The sequence below is a fragment of the Lonchura striata genome, chromosome 2, assembly GCF_050655825.1.
Source record: "Lonchura striata isolate lonStrDom1 chromosome 2, ASM5065582v1, whole genome shotgun sequence".
In the NCBI taxonomy this organism is placed as follows: domain Eukaryota; kingdom Metazoa; phylum Chordata; class Aves; order Passeriformes; family Estrildidae; genus Lonchura; species Lonchura striata.
Window position 1 is genome coordinate 83,248,938 of NC_140704.1, and position 24,918 is coordinate 83,273,855.

General features: G+C 40.2%; 1 protein-coding gene and 1 long non-coding RNA gene across 3 annotated transcripts in view; one reads left to right on the top strand and one right to left on the bottom strand.

Annotated features, from left to right (window-relative positions):
- ANKH (ANKH inorganic pyrophosphate transport regulator) overlaps positions 1-24,918 on the top strand; it is a 105,993-nt gene that overhangs the window by 20,132 nt on the left and 60,943 nt on the right. The gene's annotated exons all lie outside the window — the stretch shown is intronic.
- LOC146768317 (uncharacterized) overlaps positions 1-24,918 on the bottom strand; it is a 37,273-nt gene that overhangs the window by 1,939 nt on the left and 10,416 nt on the right. Inside the window, exon 1 of the long non-coding RNA XR_014952784.1 lies at positions 1-24,918. This exon is cut by the window's right edge and continues 10,416 nt beyond it. This is a non-coding gene — a long non-coding RNA (uncharacterized LOC146768317).

Below are 24,918 nucleotides of genomic sequence, written 5' to 3' on the forward strand. Positions count from 1 at the left end.
CTTTTCAATGGAGCTCATTGCTTCTAAAGTGTGTACTTTGCCTGCTAGCAAATATCCGCCTCCAATTTCTATGCAGATGCTCTTGATCACATGTATCTGAGTCATGTTTCTCCTGGAAACGTAGGCAGTGAATTCTCCAAATGTCGAGCTGACCTGATGTACTGAATGGCCACTTATTTGCTGCTTCCTGTGCTGGGGTACAGCTGATGGTAGCAATGCTGCTCTGTTCTCAGCCTAGTTGTCAGCAGTGGGGTTGTTCATAGCCCGATGGGCAATAGCATTTAAGATAAAGAGTGATAAAAATACTTTTTCTAGAAAACCTCACAATCTTAAAGAAATTTTTTTTCTTCCAACAAAACACCTCCCATCCTTTTTCCAGGTCTCAACCCTTCTTACTCAATCAGCACCTAGTTTCTTCCCTTTTAAAGCCAGGATCCACTGGAGATTATTTTCAGTGCTGACACTCTTGCTCTCACGTGGGTCCCGAAGCTATCTCTGGCAACTTCAGCACAAGAGTGCAGTTAAGCTTGGCAGAACTGCACTGCTGAACTGGGGAGCAGTGACAAGCAAGAGGACTTAGTGACACCACAGTCCCCTGCAGCTACTTCCTTTTAGAAAAAAGCTCATTAGTGTTAGAGCCAAGTTTTGCTTAAGTAGTTGATTTACGTCTGAAGTCACCAGCTGAAGAAGTAAAAGTTAGGGATAGAAGTCCTGTAAACAAATAATAAGATAATTATAATCCACTGCTGAATGTTTGTCCCAGTTAAGAACTCTGTGTTCAAGTTTTTCTTTACTGTTAGTAACTATATACATTTCACCTGCCCTAGCTAATAGGTACAATTCTGTGATGCAAGTCACTTGCTCCTTGCTCAGTTATTTCCTCCCTGTTCAATGAATAGTTAGCCAATCTAAAAAAAAATGTGCATTAGTCTGTAAATACTATGTTTGGGCTGCAGGCTGTTAGGTAGAAGCAAATTCAGCCAATCATTGTGTATGTGTGATAAAATGAAATCTGTGCATTGATTTTTCCCCTGCTTTCAACTCTAGGCCGTCTTGTATTTCTGGCTGCTGATAGAAAAATTAGGCTGTATCTGACAACAGAAGTGGACTTTAAAAGGCAAAATATAAATATTTGGAATGTGCCCAGGGAGACGAGTCTTGCATCTTGCTTTTTGCAACAACAGTCAGTCTTGCTTTTCACTGAAAATTTGCCAAAATTCAAGTTAGTGTTTTTGAACTGAAGAAACAAAGCAAATGAGAAAATGTGCCACCTTAAAAACAGATCTGCTGCTGTGAATGCAGCAGTTCAGTAGTAGGGATATGATCCTGAGTGTTCTGTGGTGTCAGGGGTAGGTGGAGACTCCTTCCTGACTGACCTCTGGAGATCCCTGCAGATGTGTTGCGCCAGACCTGGCAGAGTGAGGTAGCTTGCTCTGAAGCTGTCATCCTGCACCTGCTCATACTTTTGAGGGGCTCATTCCAATAAAAAAGAAAAACTCAAAGTAACACATTAAGTTCAAATCCCTCCTTTCCCCCGCACACCAAAAGGCAAGCAGGGTTTGCCCGTCCTGAGGCCGACTCTGGCTGGTGTTGCACCATGGCTGTTTCTGTGTTTTCCTCACAGCCAGTGTGGGTGCCAGCTACTGTGGGCTGCAGAAGGATGTCTCACCTGTTGCTGGTTGGGAACAGTGCAACTTGTGAGCTGCACCGAGGAGATAATGAGCTCTGTGTAAGCACCTTTAATGTCCACCAGGCTCCCATTTTGTTTGTAACCCCAGTTTCTCCTTCTGCTATCTAAATTGCCTCCACATTCCACATTTGGCTGCAGTTGCAAGCAGTGATGTTGCAAGGGTGTCCATAGAAGATTACTAAACCTTGATGACCCTTGGTTATCTGGAAGACTTATCTTGCCAGCTGTTTTCAAGAGAAGAAGAGATGCAGAAGGCAAAGCTAGGTCAGTGAATGTCCCTGAATACTTTAAAGGCCCCCAAATTCCTTGGCAAACAGTGATCAAAGGGAAAAATTTCCAAAGATGGGAAAGGCAAACAGCATTTTTTGTTTTGCCTAATTCTGTTCATTTCTTGTGCAACTGTAACAGAAACTTCTGCAAAATCTCTGCACTGTATCTCAGTCATATCTGCTCCTGCGTTTACACACCACCAAATGCATACAAAATGGAAAGTATAGTGCTCAAACAAATGAGGATGGTTATCTGTGTGTGTGTAGGTAAAGGCAGGCATGTAGGATTGGACAGGGATAGGAATGGCTCTGACTAGACACTTGGACCACCAGGTTCTACTTCCTTACATGTTAGCAGACTGAATTTTTTTGTGAAAGAAATAAATTTCGAGGCTGCTGGAGGGAAGAAAAAAGGCCCATCCCTAAACCTACCTCAGGCCAAGTGAAAATAAAGAACTACAGGTCCACATACAAACTCAGTTTTCTGGCAGGCATAAAACTTTGAAAACTTTGTAAGTCTGTATCATCATCTAATAGAAAAATGATACACAAAAGTTCACTGGGCACACAGGAACTCTAGGGTAGCAGCAAGCAGATCCAAATTTGAAAGTCTGTTTATTAATTTTTTTCTGTTTCACATGTTGATGTTATCAGTGATGACTGCAGAGTCAGATTTTAGGTTGGTATGTATTAATATGTAAACCTACATGTTCAAATAAGTCATTCTCAACAGTTAAGTAATCACTAGCATGGCATGATTTGTGTAATGCTAACATCACTTAACAATGATGTGCTGTACTCCCTCTTGTGAAGCTTTGCTTCAGGAGGTAAAGACATTGTCTGAGTATTTCTTTCATTTTACCCAAGTTCTTATTCCATCTTGGCTTAACCAGATTTTCATAAGACCCTGGGTTGTGTTTGTCTGTTTGGACAACCTACAGCTAAATTAGTGTCTGTCAGGCAAGGTTATGGGATGTTACATATTGTCTTAGGGCTTTGAAAACTCCATAACTCCATGGCATAAACTGAAGAGTTGCAGTTCCAGGAATCTGGAGGCTTTCTCACTTGATTGATAAGTGTTTTGATTCCCACCTCAGATCCACCAGCATGTTTGATACTACTAGGCATCTCCACTGAAGTGAAGAAAAACACTTGAAATCTTAGAAATATAATAATATTAAGCTACAACCTTTGCCAATGAAGTCAAATCCAATAAATTATGTGAAATTTCTACCTTTAACTCCCAACTATCATAAATACTTGTGACAGGATAACTAAATACATCAAGTCCATTACTTTTTCCACACCATGCAAGAACCAGAAACTTCAGAAAAAATTTTGGTTTGTCTTCTACTAATTTAAAAATAGAAAGAAAAAGGCTTACTGTGTGCTTGAGTGGTGTCTTACAAGTAGTCTGCAAAGTAATCATGGTCAGTATCTGTGTGGTCCTGGTACAATGCATATGAGCAGATCTTTGTAGTGCTCTACTGACTTCAAAGCATCTTTGTGTATGCCTCAAGAAACTATTTCATGGTCAGGCTTGAAAAAATTTAGTAGCAATCAAGTGTTGAATGTGGCTCAGAGGTAAAATAGTAAAAACCACTGAGCATAGTGTAGGGATCCAGTCTCAGGTGAGCACTTTTTTGTGTCACAGCCTGGAAAACCAAAATGCATATTTTTTCCAGCATGATCTGGCATGAGTTTTATTGAAATAATCTTTCTTCTAATTCTGTGCATCCCTTTCCACAATACTTCCTAGTCATATGTGCTTCTCCGCTCTTTCCTTCAGTACCTTCACCTGACTCTCTCCCATTTTCCTGATGACCACTGTATATCAACTATTTAACAAGCTGCTGGCCTGACAGTGCTCTGAACTGCTCATTTGCAAGAGCTGATTTGTCTAATGTCTTCAATTCATTAATAATCTCTCTACTGACATCAGTTTCCTTTCAGTGCAATTAATTTCATCTACAGTGAGTACTGCCTGGCAAAGCATGAAGTTTTGACTGTCCTCTTGCATTCTTTTTTCCTTGAGTCTATATTGCACTTCACTGCTCTTTACTGCATACTCTATCCCTTGATAGTCTACTTCACAACTTTTGTTTATTCATTTTCTGCTTTATCATAACCATCTATTATCTTGGACTCCTCTTTTAACATTTTCCTCTGTAATCATACCTGTTGCACAGGCTTTCCTATTCATACTGCCTGATGACTTTGCTTCTGATCTCTCAGCCTGAAACAGAAGAAACTCAGCATCTGCTCATGCAAATCTATGCCAATGCTGTGTTTATTACTCCCCCCAAACTACAAAATTTTTCCTTGAAACAAATATTGTCAAAAGAGAAATGAGACCAAGTGGGACAGTTGGTAGAAACAACACATCCAAATGAACATACACTATTTTGCAGTGTATCCCGTATCTCATTCAAATACCTCTTGGCATATGCAAAAGCTGCCCAGGACACACAGCTCTGCTGCCTTGCCTTCTGCTAGCTGTCTGTCTCTGAAGCCCGCTGGCTGCTCTCCTCACCCTAGTGATACTATTTGTGTTGACACTGCAGTGGCAGTGCCTGGTAACAGGATCCGCTATCTACATGGACTGCAGGACATGACTCCTGCCCTGGCCCTGCTCTCTGAGTAGGGTCTCTTGCTCCATATACTGAACCTCTGCAATTATTTAGAGGAAAGATAAAAGAATTGAAATCTTGTTGAAAACAGAGTGGGCTGCTGTTGATTCGTAATTTTTTAAATTAATACTATTCCCAAGTTTCTTTTTTTTTTGGTAAAATAAACATTCATTCTGCTGGATCTGGATAGAATTCATGGGAATAATCAGCAATTAAAAGCAGATCACAATTACTAATTCACTGCAGCATTCCTGGAATATACTGTTTCCATTCCTGGATTGTTGTATTGTCATTTAAATTATTAAAGCTGCATATCCATAAGTCATACATTCTCCCTGGAGGACCTGAAACATTCTGACATTTCTATTAATGAAAATGCTTCAAAAAGTTTTTTTTAAAAGAAGTTTTCATGAAGTCCATAGGAACATGCAACCATGTTAATAGGCTGCCACATGTACACTCAATTCAGGAAAAGATTAGCAACTTTAAAATAAAGAAAGCTTACTGGTATGCTTCTGAGAGCATTTTTTATTTCTTCATTCAGAGATATATGTGTTTATGCAGGCTTCTCAGGTCAAAATAATTTCTCTTGAGTTACTATTTTTAAGGAATGCTTAAGATTAGTGCTTGATTTAGTACAAATTCTTTACAGCATTGCTTTGCAATGTGTTTTTCCAGTCTTGCTCTTTAACCCCCATACAAGTGACTTGGTTTGGATGAAAACCGATTACAATGTCCACGTTTCTGGTGTTCTGTCTCAGCCTGCTTCTTTCCCTCCTCCGCACAGGTGGGGTTGTTGTGTTTGGCTCCTCTTGCAGGGGCTCAAGAGACACAGAGGGCCAGTATCTTCCCCCAGTTCCATGCCTGTGCTGCTGGGGAAGGCAGCTCCCTGTCGCCACAACGTCATGGGGGCATGAGTGTCGTGCATGAGTGTTGCATGCTGCCTCTTACTTTTTCCACCTGAATTTAGGTTTATCGGGATTATTTTTTCTGCAAATGTGGAAGCCACTTCAGAAGAAACCAAACACGTTCACTCAGTGATAGAGAACCTGGTGCAGTGTCGACTGAAGCCAAAGAAATGTTTCCATTGACCTAAGAGGAGGTTGGATGTGGGGAGGAGATGGAGGTGTGCCAGAGAGGCTGATAGACAGCTGTTGTGCCTGTGGCCAGCAAGGCCAGCCTTCTGCTGAGCAGCTTCCAGCAGCTCCTCCACCAGTGCGGGTGTTTTCCATCTACATTTTTAAGGAAAGAGCAATGATTGTTCATGTGCAATATTGCAATTTGCAAAAACAAAACTATTGTGCAAGACATGAAATTTATTTTACTGTGAGATTTCTTGTCACACTCTGTCTTTGTTTTAATAGGGTGCACATCAAAACATAATCCACTGGTAATGGCTTCTCTTTTGGGACAGAGACATTGTATGATGTCTCTTCTTCCCTCAGGACCTGGGTTGTTTTTAAGCTTACTCCTATCAGGTAGCTCCTTGCCCCAAACTTTCTGGAATATTTGTCCATGCAGCCTTTTTAGTATGTGTGCCTGTTGTTCTTCCTACGGGAAATGGCTCAAGGTTTTACACTGTGAGCTGAAGGGAGAGATGAGCAGAAGTAGTGATGAGCAGTTTGGTGGGATGGTTTCCACTGTTGAATGACAAAACACCTTGAGGTGAGAAGCAAACTCTGCAGGAGAAACCAGAACAAGCTTGGTGCTCCTGCCTGCTGAGGGAGAACAACCCAGTATGTCTGGGTTCAGCAGGGCAAGAAGAAGGAGAAGTTTGGGAAAGTAATAAATACCCTGACCTGGCATCATCTGAGGGATTTAGGTTGCCTGCTGCTGCTGCTGAGAGTCCATAGCAGCTGGGTGCTTCATCCTTGGGAGAGTTTTTCAGAAAAAATTCCTCTCCTAATTGCACCAAAGAAAACCAGTTACTGGAGTGTCAGCCTGACTATATACTACAAAACCAGATCAATTAGTTTTATTTGTTTGATGTCAATTTATTAATTTCTATATGCATTTTATTATTTGGTAGAAATTCTTTGGTATCAAAAGGCATCTGAAAGCTTGGAGATATAAGAGTGTGATTCAATGGCATTTTAGCAAAACAAATTAACCCTGCAGATGCTGAAAGATATGGGCTTGTTATTTTTCTTGTCAGCATTGTTTTCAAACAGATAATAGTTTCAGATATAGTTTTTTTTTCTTTTAGACATCTTCACAGAAAACAGATTAGTTCCCATAAATTTAGCTGCATGTTTTGTGTACAGGACTCCTATCTCAAAGCACACCTCAGATATCTATTCTCTAACTATTTTTGGAGGTAGAGTAGTAGTATTTCAAATGGTCAGAATAAGGAGTAAATTTGTGTTACCAACACCAGATCATCCAGTGCCCTGCTAGTTGTCCATCAGTGTCCACTTGGATGTCTATCTAGTCTAGCAACTGCTTTGGATAGCTGTTGCTGAGGGACTTTTGTAGAATGACTTGTCCATTATGGAGGTATTGTCTGTCTTCAGCAGTGAAACTGCAGTGAACCTGGCAGATCACATGCTCCCATATTAGCCAGGAGGATCATCCTATTTGTTTAAAAGCTCTTATACTGCTTAGTAAAAGTTCCCTTTTATTCAGTAAAATAATAAAAAAATTCAATATTTACATTTGATGAACTACAGTTTTGCTAAACCTGTCTTGTGCAGAGGCATAGCAGATCTCCTGTATTTTTGTTGACTGCACTCAATTCCTCCTGTCTTTCCTTGTGATGGTGCCATATTCCTCCAGCCAGGGTGAAAAGCCTCCAGTCATTCTTGAAAATATATATAGAAATCGGATATCTGAATCCACACAGTGAAGGTCAGCATGGGGTGTTCTTTATTTCTATGCTACTACTGCATTTCCCATGATATGGTTTCTACATACTTAAATTCTCACACTGCAAAGTAGCTGGTGCAATGGAGGTCACTTCAGTCCACAGCCAGACAAGAAACAGGACCCACTTCCTTCACTTCAGACCACATCCTTAAGGACTCCTGGCCATATTTTGTCTGTGTTAAACATCCTTTGGCAAGGTACTGTCATTTTCTTTTTAATAGTCTTTGCTTCTTAACACTGACAAGAGAATGTGGGCATGCCTACATGTCTCTGTCTCTTACAGCCATATTGACTGTGGCCTCTAATTGAGTCTTGGGTTTTTCTCAACAGTGAAAAAGCCACAGAGCCCTTACCCTATTAAAACAGTATTTAAATTAAAGAGAAGCAAATGTCACTTTCTGGTGGAGATCAGCCCTTACAAACAGAGTTCTTCTTTTGCACATGGGGCCTAATTGGTTTATATGATGGTTCCCCCTGGGATATATGCCCCCCCCCCTCCTCCCCCACTCAGGGCCACATCATGCTAAAGGGTTTTGTTGTGACAGCATGCTAGTGTGACCACTAGCAGCATCTCACTTGCCTTTCATATAACATTACAGCTTCTCAGCTGTTGTGGGCTGGTCAGAAGTGGTTCAGCTTGGCTGAAAGGTGCAGCTCTGTACACCAGGACAGCTGTGTCATGGTTGTTGTGATTTTTTTTTCTAATTTGTCAGATACCCAGTAATGAGGCTTAGTTACCCAACAGCCATGCACAGAAATGCCAGACCAAGGAGAATTAATTCTTATTTCCACAGCTGTCGAAGGATATTCTTGCTAAGCTATGATGTAACATAATCAATTACATCAGTAGCTGCTTCTAGGTAGAGCTACCTTTACGTGTAAACTACAGTCTTGAGAAGCTTGCATGGAAGGTTGTTTTTTTCCAGTATAATTTGTATTTGTGCTGCTGGTGCAGGCAAATCAGTTCTGGCTTCTGATTTTGTTTTATCTGCTTCTTTCTTTGTGCTATGTCATTGCCCTCTGTTTTTCAGACTATGTGCCAAACTAGAAAATAATCCAGTGTTGGGAGAGCAGTAAGAATTACCAACAAGAAAGATTAAGGCAAGATACAGTCTGTAAATACTGGTAGCAAAGGAAGGAAATTCACTTTTTCTTCCACTTCAATATAGCAAGACTCTTGGGTGAATTATTCATGATGTTTCCACCCCTGGCTGTATTTAAAAAGGTGTAGCAACAGCACAGCCTCGCCTGAGAGTCATTTTATTCTTACAGCCTTTCACACACACTCCAAGGGATGGCTTCTTAAGAATGACCTTTTTTTAATCCTGTGGCCTCCTTTCATGCAGCTCAATCCCTACAACTGCAACACAAATCCAATAGAATAACCACTATAATGAATGTGGCTCAATTTCTGATGTTACTGCTGTGTATCTGCTTTTTTGCTTCCCCCCCAATCCTTCTAGAAGGAAAGCAAAGAATAAAGACCAGCTGAGGAGACTCTCATCACTTTGTGTCATTTTTTTAATTAGCCCTTAGGATTCTTCCAGGAGTCTCCAGGGGCTAAACCTAATCAAAGGCTGGAGATACTGTCAGGAAGCAGTGTGTTCATTCAGAGAGTGTACTTTCCTCCTGACACTGCTTGTACTTCCTTTCAAGTTCTTTTAAGAATCCTTTTAATTCCCTTATTGCTCTTTTAACCTCCTTGTTTTCTTGCTACTATCAAGGAGCAAAGGAATAAGAAGTCTCAGCAGTTTCTTCACATATCACAGTACCAAGGGAGAAAAACTGAAAAGTAATAGGACTTAGAAAGAATATCCTTCTTCAGTCCAAGGATGAAGCATCTGATTATTCAGCCTTTTAAGCAAACTGCAAAATGACGAGCCAAGTTACCCTCAGGTTCCATATATTTATATTAAAGCTGTATCTTTTGAAGTGTGTGTGTTCAGTGTAATGCCAGTGGTATGTTAAAGTTGGGTTGGTAAGATTAGGGCTCTGAAATTGTCTACAGAGTTATTTTGAAAATATATTTTGTGCATAGAAGTCATCTCAAATCACACTTCAGATACAAGTAAATATCCTCTGATATATATGCTGATGTATGTCATTCTTGTCCAGTATTCTTAGTGAGACTTTTTAATTGTGATATGAAGAATAAAGATTTAATGGCAATTTTGAATTATATTTTATTTTATTTAAGAAAGGTCATTACTAAAATGGAGCTTTGTCCTACAAAACCAATCTGGGTCATTTCTCAGCATGCACTGAAGCTGAAAAACGATGGACTTGTCAGTCAGGGTGCACAATCACTTTGAAAGCAAACACCACTTACCAAACTTCATCAGGAAAGAGTGATGCTCCTAAGTGTCTAAGTACGATGTACTCAGTTTGGTCAAGAACCTCCCAAAGATAATTCTCATGCCAGTTCAGTCATGAAATTGGGAAGAAATCTTTCCATTTTTTAAAATAAAAGAAAAACTTCAGGATTGCAAAGTAAAAAAAAAAAAAAAATTTTAAAAAGTAATTTAGAGGCTGGGCATCCATTTCCCCATCTAGTATCTTCTTTACAAGCAATTTTCCTACTTTGTTGTCCATCCTGCTTGTTTTATTTTCTCTTTGTGCCTTGTGAGGGACAAAGTAAAGGAGCAGAAAACTTTTTAATAGCAATCAGCAGTCCTCTCTGAGTACCTATTTTTGTAGTACTCTGTTTTCTGAATTTAGGAGGACTAATGAAAACATCAGAAGAAAGGAGGTGGCAACATGTGCTACAGCTCTCTGCAGAAAATTGAGTTGATTTTGCAACAGATGTGTGTGCTTAGGTAATCTTTACCTAGGGGCTGACATGTTTTTATCATCATGATCCTTTTGCAATGACTGGCTGGCATTATTTATTTATTAAATTATTTTTGTTGTTTCACATTCTCTGAAAGCATGTCCATAGGAAGGACATGACATAAGTGTTTCCTCTTCCTAAGACAGTCACAGGCTCTTCTGCAGTAGGAGCCAAGTTTCCTTTAGTTCCACATTTTCCCCTCAGTTTTCTGCATCACAAATTTGCATGCTGAGGTTTCTTTCTCCCTGGCTTTAACCTCACTCCCATCTTCACCCATCACTTCTGGTAGTGTCTAAGAGGCGCTGGTATTTGGTTGGTGCCGGTTCCCTGTTTCGTTCTGTTAACCTGCTGCAGACACCTCATTTAGGGTATCAGCTTGATATGATGCAGTCTTTATGTTGCCAAAAGAGGGATTTGGTGTTGTTACAGTTACAGATTAAAACATGAGAATCCCCAAGAAATTATCTAAACCTGTTGTGCTTTTTCCCAAAGAATATGCACTATATGCTTTTAGACTTTTACTGGATAAACATGAATCAGCAAAGCCACCTATGCTTTCAATACAACAGAAAGTTGTTGACAATTTTTTTTTTAAATCAAAAAAGGGCCCAAACTCAAGTTTTGGCAGGCAGGAGAGTTGCTTAAATAACCATTTTGGGGCATCCTGCCATCTTTTTCAGTGTACACTGCCTTCCTGTTTATGCCCTTCACTCCCCCAGAACCACCAGTAGTTGGCTGGGGCAGGGGAATTATGCATAATTTGAAGCCAGCCTGTGGAGAAATACATTAGATTGAAAGTAATTTTGTGGTAAATACAGATGTCCTGTTTAAAAATAAATAATTTCTCTCAGCAATGCCTTTTTGGCTTGCTGAGCTTCCAGAGAGCATTAAGGGCTATGATAAGTTGGCATTGCTGCTGCGGTATCGTAGCAACTCCAACAAATCAAGGCTGTACCCTCAAACAATGAATCATTCATTTAGAAACCATATCTTCTCTTTCCTTTACTTGTGAAAGATTTATTCCTTTCAGGAGGAAAATATCTATCCACCATACAGACGTAGGCTGCATAATACCTTGTGGAGCGTGTACAATAGCTTTGGAAGGATCACTCAGGGCATTGCCTTCTGCCAAGGCAGTCATTTTAAAGAAGTCTGAAAAAGGCAGCAGTGGTAGCTGTTTGGATAGCTGCCACTCTCCAAAGCTGCTTGCCTTCAGCCTCTGCATTTTACCTGTCTTGCTGAAGGGAATTAGCATCTCATCATTGTATCTTTGGGTTTAGCTGCTTCTAGTAAGGTAGGTGAATCACCTAGTGAGCCAGCAGCTGAAAGTAATGATACTGCCAAGTGAATTACTAATGATCTGCCTCTAACAAGCATCTAAGCTATAAGCAGGGGGGAAAAAGTAATTATTTTCTTACTACAAAATCCAAGCTGAGCACATTGCTAAGAAACACACCAAAAGAGTCAGCTTAAAACACACTAAGTCAAATTTCCTAAACTATGCTAGACAGATTTGAAATCTAAAATGTCTGAGAACCACTGTATGAAGCCATCTGAATGAGAAGGCTGTGAAGAAGAAAAGTGCCCTTCCAGGTCTGTGTCCGGCTGCTGAATTAATAACAGCATCAGAGCATAGGCTTTCCTTTTCCTTTGGTGTGCCCATTGAAAGAGAGGACTTGCCTTAGAACACATGAGCCAGTTTAATTAAATACGAATACAGAAGTGAAATGCCTTTGCACAAGTAAGAAGATCTAAAATTATTCTAGCTGTGGCCTTAAGCCCTTCAGAGAAGTAATACAGTGAAGGTATTTGATTAAATTAATAAATACAGGCATATGTGATAGGCTTGTTGACAATGAAATAATAAAAAAAATTTCTAGGGCATCCAGTGTAATCAAATTTTATTATATTTGTCATGCTAATTCTGGAATATTAGTTCAGGTTTTTCAGAGGTGACAAACCTCCAGATTCAGAAAGTGAAAACGTGTGCTTCAAAGGGTTAAATAAATGCAAACCTTTATTTTTTTAAGCTAATAAACAGATCTTTTTAGAACACATACAGATTTTTTCCTTATTGCTCCAGGAATTCTAAGGCATTAGGGCTGCTGTGTTGCCTTTTTTTCTTTAATTGGTGCATGGCAAGTTTTTCAATCCTCCATGAAGGATTTGAAAGATAAGGTGAGAAAAAACTTGGCAAAAGCATTCCTTCTATGTATGGCTGACATTGTCAATAAAGAAGTCCTCATTTCCCCTTTCTCTGCCTCCAGTGTTTTTTCCAGAGCTGTGCAGGAAAACAAAGATGAGTGAATAAATGGGTAGTTTCATTGGCAAGTACTTTCTTTTCTTCTTTGGACACAGAGTGCCTGATAATTCAATTAAAGTACTTTACATAGAAGATTTTGATATCTACATGTGCTGTTTTTGGCTGGGATAGAGCTACATTTCTTCATAGTAACTGGTATGGGGGCATGTTTTGGATTTGTGCTGAAAACAGTGTTGATAATTGAAGGAAGATATAATTATTGCTGACCAGTGCTTGCCCAGAGTTAAGGCCTGTTCTACTCCTTACTCCACCAACCAGGAGTCTAGGGGTGCAGAAGAAGCTGGGAGGAGACACAGTCAGGACAGCTGACCCCAGCTGACACAAGGGATATTCCAGACCAAATGCCATCATGCTTGGCATACAAAGGTGTGAGGAAAGAAGAAGAGGGGGCATTTGGAGTGATGTCATCTATCTTCCCAAGTTACCTTTATGCATGATGGAGCCCTGAATTCCTGGGGATGGCTGAGCACCTCCCTGCCCATGGAAGGAGGTGAAAGAATTGCTTGTTCTGCTTTCCTTGTGTGTGTGTCTTTTTCTTTTGCAAATAAATTGTTATCTCAGCCCCTGAGTTCTCTCCCTTTACCCTTCCCATTCTCTCCCCTATCACAGTGGGGGGTGGAATAATCCAGTGGCTGGGTGGCCTGGACCCAGCTGATGGTCTGGGGTCAAACCACAAGCACGGCTCCCTCACAGTGTACAAACTTTAAACACAGCAACTATTTGTGCTTTGTTTTAACCATGAAGCAGTGGAGAAATAAAATTACCTCAGTCATTCACTGCTGTCTTAAAGAAGCACCAGGTTATCTGTTTCACATCACTGTAGAAGAGGATAGTAGACAAGTGATAGATAAGCTCTTTTGAAAAAGTTCATGGTGGTATCTTTCAAGGCTCTAATGTTCCACTTTCTTCGGGTTTTTTTTTTTTTTTACATTAGGGCTTTTTGTTCCTATTTCAAGATGAAGAAACTAATACATGCTGAAAAAAATCATGATTGGGGTTGAACCTACTTTAAATGTAGCACTTGAAAAGGACTTCTGATGCACACAAAATTATAAAGATATAACCCTGGTTATAGGATCATCACCCAAATTTCAGGAGTTCATTACAGATCTTAGTTTATTTTCTCTCTTTATACTATCAGAAAAGACTGGAAACAGTATTTTTCATTGTCATAATGTCTTAAAACTAAATATGTGCAGTACTGCTAAGCAAATATAGAGGAGCCACTCTATGCTGAAAGGTCTGGTCCTTGAAGAACAAGGAGATAGAAGAAAATGTTTCTGCAGTATTTACAAATAAGTGTGGTCTGACTTCCAGTTCCTTGGAGTTACATGGTGTATGTGCACTATTTGTGTTCACCATCTGGAAGAAAGTTACTAACTTTCTAGGGAATTGCTTGTATCCTCACTCTTCTTTGGCAAATAAGCAAGAGAGGTTTGAGAGGTTAACCTCTAGCAGAAAGGTTTGTAAAGGCAGGACTGTTCACTACAGAAGGAGGCAAACCACCTCATTTTCCATTTCAAATCAGCTCAAATTGTTTAGTTGCATTTCAGCCTTAGTTAAATAGAACTTCAGAGTAGTGGTTTTAATCACCACTGTCTGGTTTGGCTCCCAAATTCAAAAGTGTTGTTAAAATCCATGAGAGAATTGCGTTTTCTTACATGTGGATGGATTTTATTTTTTTAAATTACTGCCATCCTTTATCTCTTGGCCTCTAGTACAATACAGTGCCATCCCTGAACAGAGGACAAGAAGCACTGAACTTCTCTAGCCAAAGGCGAAAGCAATTTCTCTCTGTGGACCCCATGTGACTTCTTAGAACATTATATTGTCTTCACTCAGGAGTGAATACTCCTTTCTCTCTATCAGATACTTCTAAAGCTGTTTGTGCTGTCTCTGGAGAGTATAACGGTAAGTTTTCATTCATCATCTGCCAAATTGGCTGTATCAGAATTTCAGGTCTGGCATTTGAAGCTATGATGGCCCTTGTGCCCATGAAAAACTGAGGACACTTTGATAGATTAAAGGAAATCTTAGTCTTGATGACCTTTTCCTTGTTAGAAGAGATTGTTTTTTTGGACTATGGCCTCTGGCCTTCAAGTGTAGTATCAGATTTTTCCACTCGTGTGCTCTGAGTACTTAGTCATTGGGAAATTCACTGCCAGACAAATCATTGCTCTGCCTTTCCTGATGTCATTTTTAGTACCATTCTTTGAACTATTAATGTGCTGTTGAGTTTTTCAGCAGAAAATACAGGGGAATAAAATTTATGATTCCTCAGTGAACTACTCACTACATATATTTCTTCAAAGGACTGAAAAAATGGAGAAGATAGACTTTGTTTTTAACTACTCCAAAGAAGTCCAATTTACTTCTCCTTCCTCCAGACATTTACAGGATGTTTATCCTCACTTAAGCAGTCATTCGCTCTCAGACATGCAGATGAGCACCACTCCCAGAGGGGCAAAGTGAATAAACTTTGGTTCATGGACTGGTCTGTGGTACGAAGAGCAGAAAACAGTAAGAAACCTTTCCACCTTAGTCTCTTCGGCAAAAAAGAAAAAGGAAAAAACTACATGAGTTGCCATCTTCAGGAATTCAAACCTTCCTGCCCTGAAGTATATTAAATTTAGAAAACATATTAGTGTACCACAAAACCCACAGGACAGATTTCAATTGACTCCACCTAGATTTTGGTGGCAAAACATCCTGGCCACATAAACCAGTGGAGCATTTTGTATGGAAATGTTGGCTTCAGTAGTTATTACTCACAAGTCAAAACAGAAAGATTTATTCCATTTTCCATTTCAGTTTTCCTCCATCTTATAACCTCATGAGGAGAGCTTCCTTTTTTTCAGAATATCCAGATCCGAATACCTATAGAAAGTAGAAGGTAGTGAAGAATTCTTCCTGAAGCTTCTTCCTGCCGCATTTTTCACACAGAAGCTTGTTGGAAAAGATTTCTAGAGCCAGAGAGGGTGTTTGAGATTCACCTCTGAAGCATCTGCAACTGCTGTGGAAAACAAATGCAGCCACTGTTATGATTAGGCATTTGGGCTAAGTTTGTTCCAGTAAAAGTAACACTTTAGAGCAGGTAAATGCCTTGGAAGGGACCATGGTCCAATGTGATGAGGCTCTGTAGCCCTAGAAGATCAAAAAGTGTAATGCAAACAAAAGAAAGTCGAGCAAAACTGAGAAATGAAAACACAAAGGGAGGTGACGCTACATAAAAGAAGTCTTTCTTTCCAGTGGACTGAAGTAATATACTAATTATGGTCTTTTTCATTCCTAGCCTATTTTTTGAGCAAGGCTCAAACCATGTGGAGGCACAGCAGCTGGCTCCTACACCTTGCTGATGTAGGAGGTCTTGTGCCTTTCCCTATCTTTCTGAGGTTTAAGCAGGTGAAGAACACGGATCCTGTCACACACTCTTACCAAAGCAATCTTCAGACTCTGCACCCTTACAAGCCTAAGCACCTTATTAAATGTAAAGTTCTCAAGATAGCACATGTTTTAAAAAAAAAGTCTTTAATCAAATTTCTCATTATCTAAACTTGCAGTGCACATACAGCTATCTACATTGTATCTTTTAATATATATTCTTCTGTTCTCTTTGCACATGTCGTCAAGTAAGTGATACTGATAAAATACTGGTTTAACCGATGCTAAAAGAGATAACTTGGGCATGGCTAATAAAAGGCAAAGGCAGCATGATTAAAAGAAAAAAAAAAGAATATATGTAAGCATAACAATATTGCATGGTTCTGGCTGGTGCAGTGTAAGTGCAGTGTACAGAGAAAGAAGAGCTGAGTGCTGTGGTGCTTGAGAGCACAGGAAAGTAGGGGTAATACGGTTGTGACCAATCCCTCCCTCGCAGGTTTTTGAGAAAGACTTATACATTTGCCTTGATACTTGTAAGAGAAAGGGGACATGGGGAGGCAAAGAGGAAGTTGTAACCATAGTGTGGGGTGAAAAAAACAGGACTATAAAAAAAAACCCCAACAACCAAATCCAAAACCTGCCCTTACATAAGAGAGCTGCTGCACACATGTACCAGGCTCTCAGCAGCACTGAAGCATACAGCCTCAGAAACTGGCCCAGCTGTTTGGTGTTGGAAACAGCTGGAGACCTAAGGGAAAACATGTCTGAGATATGACCTGGAGGACTTAAGCCACAGCCCTCTGCTGAGTTGTCCTTTGGACCATCCCCTGCAAAAGGAGGTGAAGCCTTCTTGTTTGAAATCTGGTGTTGTACTGAAATAGGGGCTGAAATGGGACAAGCAATCCAAGTGATATTAGTACCTGTGATAATAATTTAAAAATAAGATGTAGGCACTTCTTTGTTTTCCAGGCTGTTTCCCTACCTACAAGTGCACAAGATGAATATATTGCTGAAAGGGATCATGTCACATATATTTTTGCCTTTGTTACCTTTGGAAAGAAAGTGGTTTTCTGTTTCAGTTGTTAGAGACCCATCTTCTAAACTTCAGCCAGATTGTATGCAAGCCCTGTTTATACCCATTTGTTCTAAGGCCAGCACTGTCTTCTGAATTAAGTGACACTTCTTCTCTGTTTTTTCCATCATGGTTATGTTGAAACAGAGCAGCTTCTCAGCCTTCCCTTTGCTATGGAAAACAACCGCTTCTGGTTTCCACTCACTTGATCAGGTTTCTCTGTACCCCTGGATCAATTTAGTAACCTTCCATTAAATCGGTGATGCTCTGAAAGCCTCCTTGATCCTGTGGAGAAGGAAGTATTTCTCAGTATCTACCAGAAATGCCTCACCAGTTCTCCAAATGCATTTGCCTTTTTCCATGTCTGCATCACCCTGCCGGTCAGTTATTTGGCAGTGTGTTTGTACACCTAGTCCAACTGACAAGTTCCTGGCTCGTGCCAGAAATTCTTGTTATTAGTCTCCAGAATTTGACTTGGCATTTTCAACTTTTTATTACACAAGTCTCAAAGCTATCTGTGCCTGTGGTGTTTACTAGATTTGCATCCTTAGTATATATAATCTGCATATTCTCAGTGTTTATGATGTGGTGAATGAAAATTAATGAAAATGCTAAAAAATATCAGCTTGATCTCCAATGCCCCACCAATAAATTCCTTTGAGGCCTGTGTATCTCCTTTCAGGATTGTTGATTGCATTTCTCTTTGAGCCAGCCCTGTAAGCATTTCAGAGGTCCTTTTCTAATCCATGTAAGTATTCAGTCTGATGAATCCTCTCTTAAGTGATACTATATCAGATGCTGTTACCTAATCAGATTGTACAAACACCAGAATGACAAACTAATTAAACCCCCTGCAATTTTATGCACTGCTTCTTTCAAAGGTTTGCAGTGTAGACTGCCTAGCTAGTGTTGTCTGGACCCTGTTGCATTTGCTAAAAATACAGTGGGAAATACTCTTTTGATTTTGGGATAATGTTTATTCCAGAATGAATAACTTCAAGTATTAATAGAAGGAGGAGAGTATTCTGCTTCATCGGCTGTTTTCTGAAGTGTTCATCCTTACTTTCTCTTCTATGTAAGCAGTGCTTGAGGATTTCCTCTCTTTTGTTTTATTTGCACTGCTGCAGTATGCAAGTTTGGTTGTTTACTTGATGAGGGCAAAGTACATAATGTGGTCAGAATGCATTGGAGCAGCAGTGCCAGCAGTACTCCCACAGACCTGTGCAAAGGCGTCTCAGCAGACTGGGATTTTTGTGAGCTGAAACCAACAGTCCTGCTTCCCACTAACTTGGTAGCATTCCACCATGAGATCCACCGTCTCCTTGAAAATAAAATGTGTGTACAGCCAAATAGGCTTATCTAAAGAACGTTTGCAATAGGCTTGCAGCTTTGTTTCTCCCAGGTGACTTCACAATCTCCTCTGTGGTTAATATGCTTGGAGGAGATGCACAAGTGTCCTTAAGAAAACAGAAAGATGATGAGTCTCTGAGCCATACCTTGCAACTCTTTTTTGGTCTGACATCTTCAAGTCACTTCCTCTCTAAGCCTGATGAGTCTTTTCTCATAGCATCTTTCAAACCTGGCCTCTCCCAGTGTTCCACATCTGCCACCACAGGCACAACCGCCTGTATATTTCTACATGGTTTACTGCCTTCTTGCTACCAGCAAACTGCTCCTCTCTGTCATGGGCAAGTTTGTAAGCATGCCAAATTCAAAGTGCCGGGCATCTCAAAGAATTCACTAATTTATCACCAAATCAACACACCTTAGTGTTCAAAAATATTTTAAATGTTGTGAAGCGTAAGAATTTGAACTGTACAAAATGCTTCAAAACAGAGTATGTCTTCTTGCTATGACCTGGATTTTTTCCTCTTTCAAAATCTATTTAGTCACAACTACTTTGTCCTGATAGAAAACCTTGATCTATGGCATGACAGACTGCTGGCACTGAAAAGATGAATAAGTGTGTGATAATAACATCAGGTTATTTAGGACTAGGAGGTTTTGGTATTTTGTTCAAGATCCACTGTAGGCTTGCTTTGCCATTTATTAGTTTGCTGTAGGCAGACAAGCCAGCCTGAAATCAGAAAGTAGGAAGGGCCCTGGGTAAGGGCTTCCAAGGTCACAGAGACAGTCGGTCACTCAGCAACCTCTGAGTCCCTCACTGTAGCTGTGGCACTTTGACTTGCTTCATATGTTGCACAGTCATACAGTACCAAACCTTTTTGAACTCCTGTGTGCTTTAAGGTACTTAACATCTCCCAGTCTCTAGAGAAGAACCAATATTTTAAAAATTAAATAAACAAGCAGATAAATAAATGTAATTTATATAATTCTTCCATCATAACACAATGTAAACTGTGAAATACTGCAAATAAATACTGTCCTGGAATGTACACTTGCATGGAAAGTTACAGCACATTTGTGCCTTCAAATATCCAACACAGCACAGAAAGCAAACAGTATTACTTGACTGAAACTTCAAGACTGTTTCACCTAGCAGCTGTAAGAGAAACATTTCCAAATTGCACAAAACAAGACTTTGATTTCTGTCATGACCACAGGTAGCAGGGTTGAGGCTTGTTAGCAGCCTTTAAAAGATACTATCTTTGGAATAGTAAAAGCAATACTAAATTCAACAAAACTAAGCTTAGTTGCACCACTTCATGTAGAACTGTGCCATTCCTTCTTTCCATTGCTTGTATAATTCCACCTGTTTAATTTTGTGAAGGTGGAAAAAAAGAGAGGAAGAGTCTTGACACTCGCTGCATCCTTCCATGTCTTCTGGTAATACATTTGGAAGAGCAGAAGCACTCAGAGAAAGCTATTCCTCAAGGAAAAATCACTTTCTGATTTGCACTGATTTCAGAGTCTACTGGATCAGGTCCTACCACCTGCATATAATAGCACTTTAAATACATTTACTTACCATTCGTGAAACCTGAGTTTTGAAACAGTTTATATTATTGCAGCACTGGTTGCAGCCTCATCTTAAAAGGGCCTGTGGCTCTTAAATAATTTGAACCAAAAAAATACAATTACCTTTTTCAGAGGCTTTTCTCTTTCTTTTGTACTTTATAGCCCTTGTTTCTTTCCCAGAGATGTTGGCAGCTGTTCTGATGCTGGCTGCAAGAGTGCTTTCCCAGAGTGCAGGCAGTAGGGATGGGCCTTGATGAGTAACTGCCCTATTGCTTCCCTTTCCCAAGAAATGAATCCTGACTGCTGCAGTAGGTCAGCAGGTTGGACTGTAGCCTCCTTCTCCCTCAGCTCCACTGCCAGCTCTGCGATTCAAGGCTGTCCCTCCAGCATGTCCCTGGTTAGGAGGGGCCGTGTGTCACTGACTGCCTTGTGCAGGGCCATGACCTGGTGTAGGCTGGGTGTTCGCACTGCAAGTCTGGTGATACATGCATGAAGAGAGTGCCAGTTCATCCTGCCGCAGCCAGCTGGGGTTTAGCAGAAAATGATGGGTTTTACTGCTGTTGGCAGTATGTCCATTAGTGCTGTAAATCTTTGTCCAGAATCTGAGAGCCAAGGAGGAACACAGTTGTGCTGGCCCAAAACTGGGGCTCAAGAGTTGATCCCCAAATTGGGTGTGAAATAAATGCCACTACCGAAAGAGTTTCAAATAATTCTTCTTTGTCCTATGTTGTTTAGGTTTGAAGATAAGCGTGCAACAGAGCTTCAGAGTAGAATTGCCTTTTAATTTTATAATGCCTATAATTCAAGACTCTTCGGTTATAAATCCTACCAGTTTCAAGGAAAAAAGGCTTAATCCACTAGATACCACTGGGACAAGCATCTGCTTCCTCAAAGACATCTTTATTAAAATGAATCATGATAGTCTCCTGGCAGCAAGACATCACGAAAGCTCTGTAATAGAAAGAAGTACCTTATTTTCCTTAAAGTCTTCTGATCAACAGCCACAGATGTATTACAGACTGCAAAAAAAAAGTCATAGAATTTGATTATGTAGTTGAGTGGGCTGGTCTACTGTTTGAAGTGAAATAAGTGATATAGCTAACAAGTTTAATTAAATTCTTCACCCAGATTTGAACTGTATTTGTTGAAGAGATTGTTGAATTACAGAATTACTGCATCTCAGTTCCTACTATAAAATAAGGTTTTTGGCACTCTTGCCTGGAGTTGAGAAATCAGTCTCACTGTTGCTTAAATTTGCAGTAATGGCAACAGTTCTGCTCCAATGTAACCTCAACAAAGGATTTTCTCCACTATCAAACACTTATAAAAGTAACTTGAAAATAAACTCAGGACTTTTAAAAAGAGAACACAGTAGTAAGGGAGTTGCCTCACAGTGAAATACACACAAAGTGATACAATAATTGCCTCTACTTCTGTATTTATGAAAATACAGTCCTTATATTTAAGGTGATTTGGTCTTACCCCTTGACAGAGTGGGAGGCAATTTGCTGGCTTTTGAAGCCAGTTCAGCTATCTGTGATGAGACCCAACATGTGACGATAATTGGTTCTGGCTCAATGGCAGACAGGGACTGTGTACAGACCTGCCACATGCCTGAGAGAGAGTTCCCAGCGATGCATCCAGGGATGGAGAAGGCGAGAGGAGGAAAGTCTAAAGCATCTGACAGTGGACAGCAGTGAGAAGCTGTTTTCTGTGATGCCATTTACTGCTCTTTATAAAGTGCATGATGACCTAAAGAAGGCTGAAGTTGCTGTTAGATCAACCCACCAGAGATAAACCCATTGGGGTTTGTAAGTTACCCAGCAGCAACAGGCAGAGTCATACATGTTCCTGGGGATTGGGCCTCAGAGCTCACTAGGGTTAGGAGTCCAGCCCTACATTGTCATCATGGTAGAATCACCAATTTCAGAGAATTCACTGCCTGCAGTCAATCTGGGGTGATCTGAAAGGCTCTTTTTTGGATCATCTGACCCCCAAGTAAGACTACTCAAGAGAGGTGTTATGACACCTGCATTCACTTTACTCTTGTCACAGTCATGGTTTTGACTCTTTGGACCAAAGAGTTCCAAATAGAGAGTTTAGAAAATATGTATGCTATGCAGCATCACTAAAGTCTATAAATACCTGGCATAGAAAACTATGCTTTTACAGTTGTAGTAGGCCGATTTTGAAGATCCACACCTTTAGGATCACAATTGCCAGATTACATCCTTTGGAGGATCATCCCACAATACTTCTACAGCTCTTAAACTGCAGTTCCTAAGATAGATCATTTCTTGAATTCCAGCAGACTACAACATTGTTTAAGCTCCAGTCATAAGTTTTCCTCTGGGACCTATGACTAGTATGGGCAAGTTTCTTCTCAGCTGCTGAACAAACATAATAGATTATCAGCAAGAACATGACCAAAGGGAGTAGTAATCAAAACCATCATGCGGCATTATCAAAGAATTTTTCATTTTCTTTGCCAGCATACCTTCCAGGTTTTTTTGTAAGACACAACCAGCATTAGCTGCTTCAAAATACTGCAGATGCTTGCTCCCAGTACAACTCTGCAAGGTCTGTTTGAGGACCTCATTTCCCTGATGTCAGAAAAAATTTATTTGTCAAGATCAGCATGGGCTTATTTGTTCCCAACCTGCATCTGAAGGTATGGTAGTCTTAGTGCCTTCCTGGCACTTAGGTCCCAGAAGTGCTCCACCAGTGTCTGTGCATATCCTAATTTCAATTTTTCTACCATGCAAGTAGAAAAAGCAGAGTTCTGTTGGGATTGCTGTTTACTGTTGGCTTCATTCACGTGTCTGCAGTGTTTGCAATCTGGTGTTACACACTACCCCTACAAGAGCTTCAGCATTATATTTACCCCTAGGGTGTATACCACTGCCATGCAAGTTGGTAGCCTTAGCATCATCACATTTCAGAGGCTGTTTTGGGAGCACTTAATGCTTTTGCCCAACTGCCTTGCAGGCCTTGACTAAGCAAGCCCAACAGCCATATTTTGTTCTTCGGCTTTCAAGATTCAGTAAAGGATAAATTATAACCTGTTTTTCTTGTAGACAGAGAAATGTAGTGAAGTATTCACTCAGGTTACAAGCTGTGCTATGCTATCAAAGCCAGCCAGCTCAATTTTTCAACCCCCATAATGGCAATAGTGTGACAGTTCTCTCTCCCTGCCTAAGAATCTTGGCAGGATGCCCATCTGAAGCCAATTTTGTATTTTGCATTGGAGCAACTCAGAGATAAATTATAGCTGTTCTGAATTACTGTTTTACATCCTGTGTACTTCCCTGCTCATCAGCAAGAGAACAAAAAACCTCACGTATGGAGAAGATAGAGAAGAGCTTGCAACTCATTTGACTTTGTGGAAATAGAGGGATAAATGACTCAGAAAGTAGAATAAGGCTGGTCTGGGGGCCAGGAACACTGCAATAGGAGGTTGTTCTCCTGATGAAACCTCAGCACAGTGTAGAGTAGTGCTGTGAAAGAATGGTAGATAGTCTACCTTCACTGCATTTCTTACCACTTTTGAAATCCCAGAGTAAAGACACCCATTATTTAAAACCTGTGACTCAGATAAAGAACCTATTAGGCAAAATTACCTGTTGCACTATGGTGTACCAAGATCAGTTTCACTTAAGCTTTGAGAATTCCTCAGTGTTTTTCCTGAACTTAAAAATACTTAATAATATTTTATACTCATGCCTGTATAAAACAAATGAAACTGAGTAAGTTTTACTTGTGCAATTCTAGTTGAGGAGTTAAAGGGGGCAGGGTGATGGAAAAATGTTCATTGCAATTGAAAGAATCACTTTTAGCAAGGAGGGATTACTGCATCAGGAATTAAAGTATGAGAAAGGATGTCAGCAAAGACAGTTTTAAGCTTGGAGTTAAGTTTGGTGGCTAAGAGAGCATTGAGCTTGTCGGGGGTGTCATGGTGGCAAATATTCTACTGCAGAAGAAGTTGGTAGAAATGCTGTTAGCAAAACCCAATTTAAGAATTATTGTGGGAACACTCGGCAGTTCCTCAGTGGAGGAAGCCATCCATAGTATGTCTGGTCACCTCTTTAGCTGGAAGATGGTGGGGTTTTGGGATTTTTGGTTTTTTGTTGCTTTTTTTTTTTTTAATTTGTGTTCTGTGAACCCAGGGATAGACACCTTTGAAATTAGATTAAGCATCAAACTGTAACACGCATTCAGGGTATTGTCAAGAACACTCACAAATTGACTTGTGACTGCACTTCTGATTAAGGCTCACCCTTGCTGGACACATAGAAATCAAAGTCACAAGATTTACTACAACTCCGTAGATGCTTCTAAGGCTCTCTTTCTCTGTGGAGAAGACTGCCTAGGTACCACTTAAGGATTCTGGGTAGAAGCACTAGCTAGGGATTTGCTGAAGGTATTAGCCAATTAATTATTGCCAGGCATTTAAAAGATTACTCCAGTGGACCCCTGTCTCTGTGGTCTGTGTGTACCAGCATATTCAGAAAGAATATTTTATTGACTCCCTCTATAAACTTATGTGGTACCAAGAGGTACAGTGGAAAAGTTTCAGGCATTGATACATTTTCCACGTCTCCCCTTTTTCATTGAATCCAGTAAGGACAGGACATATCTAGCTTGATTGCATTTCAAATTAAGTGGTATTTCACCTTATTTCCATTGTCACAGAGCAGCAATTTGGCTCCCAGGCACCATGAGATAACATAAGCAGCAGTAATCAGGTTCTCCCATGGCATCCCACTCTTCTAGGTCAGAAGGGTATTTCAGCCTTGCTTATATTACTGTGCTTCCCCTTGTGAAGGACTAGGTGTTTCAAAAAGAGTGCATGATTTCTAGAGAAACTTGTTTGCTACTTGTGCTCCATATAGCCACTGTCTGGAAAAAACCATGTGCAATAATTTCATTGTGGGTTTAC